Below are 12,271 nucleotides of genomic sequence, written 5' to 3'. Positions count from 1 at the left end.
ACGTTAATAGTTGGTATTATTTTAAGCCAATTTTTCTAAAAATAATCGAAAGTTGTGATTATTTTGAGCAAATAAGGCAAAGTACGAATTATTCTGAGCAATTTTTCCAAAAAAAAAAAAAAACTTCAAAAAATTGGGTTGGCACTAACCCACCCTAAATACGCCCCTAGCTGTAACCTTCCCTCTCTTTCTCCTCCATTGAACCATACTCTGAAATTCTCCATTGAAGCGGCTTCTGAGCTTTCTCCCCTCCATTGAAGTAGGTTCTGAAACAAGGTACCTTCCTTTTAATTATCGAATATCAATTTCATATTCAATTGTTTAATTCCACACTTTCGTTAATTTAATTTTCAGTATACTCAATTGGGGGTTCAGATGATTGAACTATTGTATTTAATTAGTCGAAGAATTTAAGGTTTGCTAATTAAGTCAAATTTGGTTGCTTAATGTGTTGCAATCCTCTGCCCATATACAGAAATGCCGCGAACAACCACAATAGAATGCCCAGGTTGCCCACCATTAAGAGCCCTAACTTTCGACGTACTTGGCCTTGTTAAAAATACTAACTTTAATTTTAATTTATGCTTAATATTACCATACAATTTATTCATTTCATGGGTGTTTTTGTTTTTTATTTTTTTTAATTTTTGTTGAATAATTTCCTTACAAAATTATCGCCATTGTTGTTCAGTAATTGAAGCTCGGAGTAAGCTAGATGGAGTTCCTAAGGTTGTAGAGAGGTGGGGTGACCCTGATTCCTCTAAAGCTATCCTCGCCGCTTCTATCAATGACCTAAAATCCAACCATGTATGTATGAGTTTTTTGTTCCTATGTTTATATTTTTGCTTATGATCTTACTTTTTTGTGTGCGTGTTTTTGTGAAGTTAGTGTATTGTGATGAGCTTGTTGTTTTGGTTTATGTACTGTGTTTGCTTAATTCTAATTTTTTGTGTTATTGCCTGACAACGTTTTCTTAATGCGTTTAAGACTGTATATTTGTTTCATTAGCTATATTTCTTGATGAAATGGAGTTTTAGCCTCACAGTGCATGTTTGGGATTGTAGTTTAACTATCCCTTTGTGGGTTTAGAGTGTGTTCTATTCACTTAATTTATATAAGTGGAAATAATGTGAACATGAACAAGGCTTTGCTGTTAGAGTATGAGTTCAAATTACATCATCAGTTTGACAATTAAATCTGGAAGGATGGAGCTATATTCCAAGGGTGTGCCGTGTCATATACTTTCTTGTCTGGTTTAACATGCTCGTATGCCTTAATTTTATAGGAAAAGTTGTAGATTTTGTACATATTATGCTACTTCATTGTATCTATTCAATTGAAAAATCTTCTAAATATTGTTATTGATTGCTTCAGTTGCTAGCAGTTGCCAGGAAAAATGGTGCAGTAAGTTGCTTGCTTCCCATGTCAACACCAATGTAAATGGTATCATGTGTATCCTGTTTTAAGCTCATAGTTTTTGCTGCGTTGTGTACACGGTATTGTACTATTCAGATTGAAGTTTTGAGTCCGGTTACTGGAGAGTTGCGTTTTTCAATCTGCGATGATGGTGATGACACTTCTCCATTAGATGACCCGATTGCTGGATTGCATTTATTTAAAAAGCGGATGGTAGAGTCATCATAAAGGTAGGTCATTTTAACTCTCTTTGTATGACATCAGAAAATAAAAGTTTCTTTTTGGTTTTTAAATTTTGACCTGAGTTAGTAAAGGATACAATGGGGTCACTGTGGTGGTATTAAATTAATCTCTATATGTTTTATGTGTAACTAGGTCATGCACCTTGCTTTCTTGTACAACTAAAGGGAAAGAAAGCTTGAGAAGAATCGAAGATTTTGATTCACACACTGGTTCTGTTTCTTTTGCTACTCCAGAAACGTGGAGTGTGTGCGGTTCTGGTGAGATTTGCTGCTCCAAAGTACATGCTGATGAAGGCTACTCTGTGTTTGGAGGGTAAGCCTTGTGTATTCAGAACTATATTTCTTAAGAAATTTAAAAATTAAGATCTTTTACTGTTTCATTTCATTTAAATAATGTTGATTTTGTGTTGAATGATATGCTTTAAATTCTGTTATTATGTTTATTTTTAGGAAAGGCATTGAAATTAACATGTGGGACCTAGAGAAGACTAGTAAGATTTGGAGTGCAAAATCTGTAAGCTAAATAATTTTACTAATTAATTACTTCCTGAACTGCAATGTGACCTTGTTGTGTTTCACTTTTGTCAAGCAGACATAAATTCTGTTTATTGTTGTTATGCTTTTGCAGCCCCAAGCGAATAACCTTGGAATTTTTACGCCAACTTGCTTTACATCTTTGACCTTCCTAAGCAACGATGATCATCGCAAGGTTGTGGCTGGTACCAAAAACCACCAGGTAATATTAGCTGATGGAGATTTTTGTTGTCAGTTGTATGGAGGCAAATGTGGTCCTTTTTAAGACCATGCTTTGTTTTATTAACTTCCTTAGATTTGGGAGATCCTTATATAGCCAGTTTCCTATGAGTGGTGGGGGGGGGGGGGGGAGGGCGGGTAAGGGGGATATGGAATTTCCTATGTCTTTTTTCCCCTAACGTAGACATGTTTGAGCACATTTGTAATTACATAAGCTATAGATTGCAATCCGCACTATTTCTTCAAAAAAGGTTTTCTCTTTGTTGACTTAGGGTCTGAAATGTCTCGACTTCTATTACTCTGGATAAAGATGCATGAGCAATGCTCCATATCCTTTCCTATGATCAGTCTGGGTGCGTATTTGAGCAGATGGAGAGTAGCTTTAGTAATTCCCATCTAGGGATGCAAGAACTTTTCATAGACTCAGCACACGATATGGGTGAAAGTGTCTTTGCTTGTCTGAGTGTCACTTTCTATCAGCCACTAGTGGTTTACTCTTGGCCATGATTACTGCATTACTTCATGGATATTTTTATACACCATTATTTATTTAAAGTGTTTGTACCCCGTGGAGACTACCTATTCTCATTGGGGACCTTTCGGAACGTGACCCATCAAATCTCTGGGCATATTCAGGAATATGCAAATCAAATCCACTTATTTTAGCCTTTTTTCAGAAGTTGATCTAAGTGTTAAATTTTCCTTTTTAAGATGGTTATTCAACTCAATAAGATATTTGCCTCTGGTTACCTTACGTGATAGAAATTTTAATTTTTCTTTTAAACTTGTTTTGATGTATTCGAAAAATAATACGGAGTAATAGATAATAAACTAGCCCAGTTTTTTGAATTTCCAACTGAGTAATTGTTAAAAACCCATCCGCCTTAGCCCACAAGGAAGTTAAATAAGTCATATTCACTAAAATGCTTCATTAGAAAGATGTAAACATTCCCTTTATCCATTTCCAGAGAAAGTACAAATAGCCATTAAAACATTCTATTCTTTCTCTTCATCTTCTATTTCTTTGTCATATTTGGGAGCTGTTATTTTTAATCAGTGACTAAAGATACAATTATATTTTGAAGATTTTAGGGAAGCATAATAGCAAGTTTACCTTTTATTTGCATTATTTGTTTACCGAATTTTAGCTTATGCTCACCTTTGTCTGGATAGGTTCGCCTCTACGATACATCATCTCAGAGAAGGCCCGTGTTATCTATTGATTTTAGGATGGACATACTATATATGTAGGAAATGGTTCTGGTGATCTGGGTTCTTTTGACATTCGTATAGGTAGTGAATTTGAATATCTTGAAATATAATTATCTTGTCTTTTTGACCTAACATTTTTGTATGCCAGTCTTTGGTTGATTGATTGTATATCTGGATAAGTAGGTCATATTGTTGTTGTACATAGCATTGCAATTTCTTTTATTCAATCGATCACGTCACTAGTGTTTTATTTTTTAAGAAACTTCTCTTAATGTTGGTTTATCTCTTTTTTTAAGGACATAGTTGAGCTTTTATTCCTATTTGAATGTGCTTATGTTACTTTGTGATTCTTATACGTAGTTTGTCCAGGCTAAGTTGGCAAAATCTAGTGCAAAATTGCTAATCTTGAATACAACAATCAATCAATCAAAGCCTTAATCCCATAAGTAGGGTCGGCTACATGAACCAAATTTAATTATTCCATGTAGTCATTGACATAAATCTTCCTCCTGCATCCCTTACGATCCAATGCTTCATCCTCATTCAAATCCATATACTTCATATCCTTCCTAATTTCTTCCAACCAAGTCATTTTTGGTCTCACTCTCCCTCGTTTAAGCCCTCCATGTTCCAACTCTTCCACTCTTCGAACCGGTGCATCCTCGGGTCACCGTCTTACATGCCTAAACCAACGCAAATGATTTTCCCTTAGTGTGTCTACAATGCCTGTCACCCTTACCCTTACTTTCTTGCAAATAACTTTATTTCTGATTTTATCTCTTAGAGTGTTCCCGCACATCCACCTTAACATGCGCATTTCCGTAACCTCCATCTTTTTAATGTGCTCATTCTTCGAAGCCCAACACTGGTTTTATGGAAGTCCTGTAGAATTTCCCCTTCAACTTTAAGGGGATGCTTCGGTCACAAAACATTCCAGTGGCTGCTCTCAATTTAAGCCACCACAACTTAATCCTGTGGGCCACCTCTTGATCAATGTCACCATTTTTCCTGCCTACATACTTAAAACATTCACTTATGAAAGCGTCATACCAAATATTCAGCCTTACTCCAACTTAGCTTAAATCCTCTAGATTCCAACCTTTGCCTCCATTGCACCAACTTTGCGTTAACCCAACCTTTAGTTTCATCCACCAAAATGATATCATCTGCAAACAACATACACCATGGAACCTCATCTTGAATTGGTCTAGTTACACCATAAACACCTTTACACCTCTATTGATATACCATCAGGGCAACGACCTTCTTAGGCTTCATGTTCCTCATTGCATTCTCCACCTTACTCTCCTAATCCTCCGCACATACTCCATGTTGATTTCTTCATCACTCACGGAGGTATCTCCTGCCAAAACTCCATTACTTCCATTAAACAATTCATCGAAGTACCCCTTCCACCTTTGATGTCCTCCTCTTGTATTAAGACAATTTAGTTCTTATCTTTGACAAATTTTACCATGCCAATATCCTTCCTTGCCCTCTGTCTTCTCTTTGCCATCTTATAAATGATCTTTTCTCCCTCCTTGGAGTCGAGCTTTTCATAAACCTCATGATAAGCCTTTACTTTCGCTTGGTGAACAACTGCCTTTGCCTTAATCTTTGCCTCCTTATACGTTGCAAAGGTTTTGTCACTCCTACATTTTCCCAAGGCTTGATAGCATTCCCTTATTTGCTTAATTACTGCTTTCACATCGAAGTTCTTCCCCTTATTCCCCTAAGACCTCTTTGGCCACTCTTAGGAAACAGTTCTTCATTCGTAACCAAGTCATGTCTGGATCCTCCTTATAGTCCACCATCTTATCCTTGGCTCCTCTTGTCTTCCTTTTTTCTTCACCTTTTCTTTCAAATGAATAGTCATAACCAAAAGCCGGTGTTGGGTGACCATACTCTCTCCTGGATGACCTTGTAGTTTAAGCAACTTTGTCTATCCGTGCTCCTTGTGAGCAAGAAGTCTATTTGCGTTGCATTTGCTCCGCTTCGGAAAGTTATCAAGTGTGAATCCCGTTTCTTAAACCAAGTATTAGCTAGAATTAAATCATATGATTGTGTAAAATCCATAATAGCTTCACCACCTACGTCCTTCTACCCATACCCAAAGCCTTTATGAACACCCTTGTACCATCTTGACTCACCCCAACATGCCCATTTAAATCACCTCCAATACATAATTTCTATGTGTGGTGGACATCCTGTACCACCTCGTCTAAATCCTCCCAAAATTGTCGCTTCTCTTCTGCATTTAACCAACTTGGGGAGCATAAGCACTAAGGAGTCAGTTGGTTGGATCATTTGGAATGGATTGTAATGGAGTTAGAATCTATTCCAGCAACTTTTTTGTTTGGTTGAGTTTTTTAGTAATGGAATCTCATACCCAAGGGGTTCTCATTCCCCCTCTCCCCTCCTTACCTATGGAATTCCATACCAACCTCTCCCCCTAAGATTCACAATCCATTCTATTAATGAAGTATAGAATCCATTCCAACAATAAAACCAAACAACTTTAGACTAGTATGAGTTTTAGAATCCATACCTCTCTAGTATGAGATTCCATACCAATTCAATCCAATTTGATGAACCAAACACCCCCTAATTACATTCACAATCTCCTTTCCACATAGCAACTTCACCCTATCAACCTATCATTCTTCTGAAAGACCTCGATTACCTCTTTCAACAACCTCTCATCAAGAATCACACCAACTCCGTTCCTAGCTCCACCATTCCTAGTCTTGTGGCTCGTTTCTTGTCCAACGTACCACACCTTATACCCCATAATCAAGCCTCGAGCTCTTTCTCCTGTCCACCTTGTCTCTTGGAGGCACATGATGTTTACCACATTAATTTTTTTTTGGCATATGAAGTTTTTGTGAATATCCAAAAGGATATTATGATAAAAATATTCTATAGCACAAAAACCGAAGCACCCAAGCCATCTCATATAGCATTAGTTTAACACTTATTTTACTGTCTAGAAAGAGTGGAATACGAGACTCACTTGATAGAGAGAAATACTTATTATAAACACCAAGACATATCAACACTGAAAAATCATCCTACAATAAGAAGTTTCTTGTACATCAATGTATGGTACACCACCCTAATACATTCCCAATAGATATCTGGCCGATCCTTTCTTTGAGTGGTAATTCTTTGCTCATACCTGTGTATCTGAAATGCTATAAACATGTTCAACAAAAACAAAAATGCCATAGAGCTGGAAAATTGGAATCATCTTCTTGCAGAACTTAAGTGCAATATCAATATTTTTGTCTAACATGAAAAGATCCATGTTAAACTTCAATAGTTGCAAAATCGCCGTTCTCAGGGCGAAACTGAAATGAAAAGCTAAAAACAGATGAGTGATAATTTCTGGCTTTACACCACTGAAGTTACACAAGTATCACCCAGTTTCATTTTGTGTGAAGTGAATGTGGTTTTTGAGCCATTACTTTGAAGTTTGGCACCTAAGATGGAGATTTTGGATGTGGGGTAAAAATGTTGAATTGGCTTGGCTTAAATTTAAACCATTAAGTACAGAGTATTTATCTTCAGTTCGAATGCAACTTGATGTAATTCTTTAGTATAAGCACATTGCTGGAAATGGCTGGGTGGGTTCCTTCTTCATACATTTTTTTTAATGTAACTGATGTGCGTGATTTGAAAGCATGGATCTTCCCTTTCTCCATTTCTCTTGGTTTTTATATTCTGCTTCCTTTCTCCTTTTTGCGTGCTCACTTTTAAGCTGACTCATGCTTCTCAGTCTGTGAAGGGTTTTCATTAAATAACTTAATAGTGTTGTTTTGTCTATATTATTAAAAGGGAGTGCTAGAAGATCCAATAGATAGTGTTAAGTGCTCATTTGGTTTGAGAAAAATGTGACAAGATAGTGGTAAAGCTCTAGAGTGCAAAAGTTAGTGTTCACTGGAGGCAGATTTTAAAAGTTCTGGTTTTTCAATTGGGTGTAGATTGAAAAAAAAGAAACCTTTATTTACACTGCAATCTGTTATTGAGAGAGGGGGGGGGGGGGTCAGGTTGGAACAGTTCCCCAATATAGGTTTTGTTTCCATATATATATGAAGAACAAACACAACATTCATCCTGTACTCTCTCCATCTTCGAACACAATACTTGATAGTTAACAGGACAAGAAGCCTTACTCACTTTCATCACAGCATGTATACATTTACCAATTCCTTGGATGAAATCAAGTTTATTTTCAAAAGCTCTGTTCTCCCTCAAATTTTATACACTGTTCACTGTTGTAGTAATCTAAGAACTTTTAATGCTCCAAAGCTTCTTGTCCTTCAAACCTTTCCCAAAATAGACTCTAGTAAGTATCAATGTCGTTTACCTACTCTTCTAACCTTTAGCCAGCCACAAACTTCTAGGATATGTAATTTATCAAATCACATTAAAATACTGAGAAACTGGATCATAGGGATACATGATGGGAAAAGAATTTAAACACTGATCTTTATGAATTGAAGCTTCTCCATAACATTCTGTCTTCTTGCTTTGTTTAGGGTCCCTTTTACATAATTCTTATTCTAGGGCAAAAAGTGAAGTGTTAATAGTAGTCAATTAAGCTATATGATTTTGCTTTAATTTTTTTTCTTTTTGTTTTGAATCTATGACTTCAAATTTTTGATGCTTATGTTAATGTCTTACTACAATGAAGTTTGGTCAGTGTAATAGGCTTTCATTGGAGACTAATCTTTTCTTTCTTTATTTATTTATTTAATATGTTGAATTGTGATAGGGAAGTTACTAGGATGCTTCTTGGGAAAGAGTTCTGGTAGTATTCGTTCCATAACCAGACACCCTGAGCACTCTATCATAGCATTATGTGGTAATTACTTAATGATTTATTTTTGTTCATTTATTGATCAAATTATGTCTTATCTTATATATATATATGTGTGTGTGTGTGTGTGTGTGTGTGTGTGTGTGTGTGTGTGTGTGTGTGTATATATGTATGTATATATATATATATATATATATATATATATATATATATATATGTGTGTGTGTGTGTGTGTGTGTGTGTGTGTGTGTGTATATATATATATATGTATATGTATATATTTATTTATTTATTTATTTATTTATTTATTTATTTTATCATTAATAATTTTCTTTTAGATGTGAAGGGGGTGGGGTTAACTGTTTTTATTTTCATGTATATATAACAAAAATTTAGCTGAAAGCGAAGGATGAGGTGCCTCCTCATTTTGAATCTAAGATGAGCTTTGACTGCTGTTTGCAGAACTTTTCTTATATAATACTTTCCTTTCTGAATCAGGGTTGGACAGTTATGTGCGCTTTTGGGATATTAATTCTAGGCAGCTTCTTTCTGCGGTAAGTTCTTTATTGCCATTCAAATGATTGTCTTTAGGAGCTTCCACGACTTATTTCATGCATTACATATTTTCAACTCTGTATGACGTTTCTAACTATTGCTCCTAGTGGGATCATTCAATTTCTCCATATTCCAATCTGATTTCCCTAAATCCATGCATACATGTTGATGCCTCCCTACGAAAATGCAAGATCTGTAATGTAGTGTGTTTTGGAGGGAAATTTGGGGAATTAAGCTCAAAGTATAACTGTTGATGTCATTGCTCATAAGATTTGAATTTACTTGCACAACAGCTGTTTTTTAGCTACTCAAGCAGTCTTGCGTTAAAGATGCTCTATTACTGAAGTTAAATTATGGTTTCTCCATCTTGCGTAGCCTATTATTTCAAGAATACTATGAAAATGTTGGTCATTCATGTGATTTCTGGGGAAATAGTTGTGTAAATACAAATTGGCCGGGGGCCCTCTGAAGCTTTAACTTGATTTGGTTCTTCTGAAAGGAATGTGCTATATGCTGAAGGGGTTCTTTTTTTTTAGTTCAACTGCAACTTGAGCAGTTGTGGAACCAATTTGTGCGTACTTTTTCCTTGTGTGGAGTGTACTATTTTGTATATAGGCAGAGATTTAAAATTGATATTCTTGTTGTGGTCAATCAAAATGCAACATCAGAATAGCCTTGTCTTCCCCTTGTACTGAAGTAGTGTAAATAGTTCATAAGTGGATTCATAAGCTGGTTGGTTAGATTGACTTGTGCCTGAAAAAGTATGATTATCTTATCATGGTGATCAAATGTTGCCTATTGAAAACTATAGTTCAGATTTAGCACCAATTTTTAATTAATTGCACCTTAAATGTTCAAATGGGCTTCTGAATATTTGTGGTGGTGATGTAAAAAAGACTAGTACGTTTGTTTATCAAGTTGATACTTTAATAGTGCTTGTTCTTTTGCATATTTTGCATTTCTTGCTGCCTTTTATGAAAATAATTATGTAGCAAACTTACACAAGTATTCTTACCAGACTGTTTAGCTTTCAAGAAAGTGTTAATATAGCAGTTGCAATTATGATTGCATCTAGCTACGCAGTTGTTTTTCTGCACTATACTACACATCATGTCCTAGTAAATTGTGAAATAGAGAAAGAAATTCTCTAGCACCTTTACCAGGTTGATTGTATTGCGTTGCGATGATTCTTTTTTCAAGTTTAAACCATCGCCAACTTCTATATTCCCACATATCTGAAACATTGTTTTTCATCTGTAATGCTGGTGCAGGTGTTTTTAAAGCAACATTTGACCAATGTGGTATTTGATTCAAATTTTTCCAATGAAGGTTAGTTCATTTCTTCAATGCCACCTTTTGATGCCTCTTAATATGGATCTTTCGAAGTATTTTTTATGGAAATTTTTATGAACTTGAGGAGTATCACGTAACATGAAAGTGAGATGATTATTTTACATAAATTTTAGTGCTATTGTTATTCTTTTTGCTACCTTGAATTTTTCTATGGGAGGCAAATATACCTTGATTTCAACATCTAAATAAAGAAAATGTTACAAGGTTACGTTCTCTATTTTTCCATATATAATTATTACGTCTTTCTTACCTGTTGTACTTCTATTCTTTGACCTTTAATTCTGCACGTGATATCAATTAATTTTTTAATGGTCATACACTCATTACATGAGATTTTCATTGCAACTTTGACACAGTATCCATTTAAACCAGTTATATATGAGCCATTGCATTTTTTTCTCCCTTCGCTATGAATCCTTGAACCTTCTTGGCGTCTTATAGTTGTCAGAGCCGGTGTTCTCATAAGAGTGATGAACCAGTCTCAGTCCCTGTCTGGACCTGTTAGAGGAGAGATCTATTCTAGGTTTATTGCAGAATTGTACATGTATACAAATCTAGATATGAGATAGTGATATTGATTCACATAAGGATACATAAATTATTCCATTTCTTTCGTTGCTATAGCCTCACTAGAAAATCTTCTTTAAATCCTATTTTTAATATATTGATGAACCGATTAGTAATGAAGTGAAACGATTATTTTATATGTGCAATTATGTTCTGTTTGATAGATAATAAAGAGTAAAGAGGCTTATAAAGAAAACCTCTTGGCAAAGTCTGTGGTAGATTGGTAGTACAATTTCACTTTTGTGTATCTCATAAATGTCTATCTCTACTACATGCTTTAGGAAATTCAAGAAAAATACAATTGTGTCAGAAACTCAGGGAAAAGTTGAAGTACTGAGATTCACATATTTCTCACAAACTTACATACATATTTATCTGTTACTGTAGTTTTGTTTTTGGTTTTTGGTTTTTGTTTGTTTGTGTTTTTTTTTTGTTTTTGTTTTTTTTTCATAATTATAATTATTTTTATTTTTATTAAAAGCCTTGTGAAAGAACTTAATCATGCAGTCCCCCTCCCTTTTGCGTATCTGATGAAACAGTTTGCTTTTCTCCTAATAATTAGATATCCTTTTTGAGTAAGTAGTAGTTTGTATTTGTTGAAATAAACTAGTATTCATGGAATGATCAATATTTGGACAGAAACGACAATTACTATAGATCCACACAAACATGAGATTCATGTTAGCAATGAGGAGCAATTTCAAAATGAAGAAGACGCACTGCCAGTAAAGAGGAAAAAGGCTTCTAAAGGAAAAATTGAGGCCAAGAAGGAAAAATCCAAGAAAGTGAAGAAAGTTAAGGACGAGGTTCATGTTGAAGAGTAATATCATGGTCCCTGGAAAGATATATTCTAAGATTTTCAAACTTTTCAGGTGCATCCATTTTTGCTAGATTACAGGTTTTAAGACGTATGAGTCTTTGTAGTAGTTATTTTTATAAAGTTTATTTATATAATTATATATTTTTTTATTAAAGAAAGAACAACTAATGTAATTTGTGTTTTTTAATACACTTTTTTGGTTAAAGAACAACTAATGTAATAAGAGATGATAATACACTTTCACGAGTCAAATTTAGGTGCAATTGTGTAATTTGTGTTTTACAACATTACAAGTGTAAAATGGAGTTTTCTAATTAATTAGGATGTCTAAGAGAAAACCACCTAGAAGTATAAGCCAAACTAGACAAAAAAAATTTAAATAAGAAGCTAAAAGTGAAAAGAATAGACATTAAATAAACATTTATTGCACCGATTTACTTGTGAATTGTTAATACTTAAAAAAGAAGAAGTATATTCAATGTTTATAGATTGCATATAGCATTATCCTTTTTTTTAAAAAAAAAAAATTTC

At 34.7% G+C, this 12,271-nt stretch overlaps 1 pseudogene; it reads left to right on the top strand.

The window, feature by feature from the left end:
- The first annotated feature begins 477 nt into the window (after positions 1-477).
- LOC110712064 lies at positions 478-12,003 on the top strand (annotated as a pseudogene).
- The last annotated feature ends 268 nt before the right edge of the window (positions 12,004-12,271 follow it).

This window comes from Chenopodium quinoa, unplaced genomic scaffold, assembly GCF_001683475.1.
Source record: "Chenopodium quinoa cultivar QQ74 unplaced genomic scaffold, ASM168347v1, whole genome shotgun sequence".
NCBI lineage: Eukaryota > Viridiplantae > Streptophyta > Magnoliopsida > Caryophyllales > Amaranthaceae > Chenopodium > Chenopodium quinoa.
The sequence above is the reverse complement of the archived record's forward strand: the minus strand, read 5'-3'. Positions and strand labels throughout refer to the sequence as shown.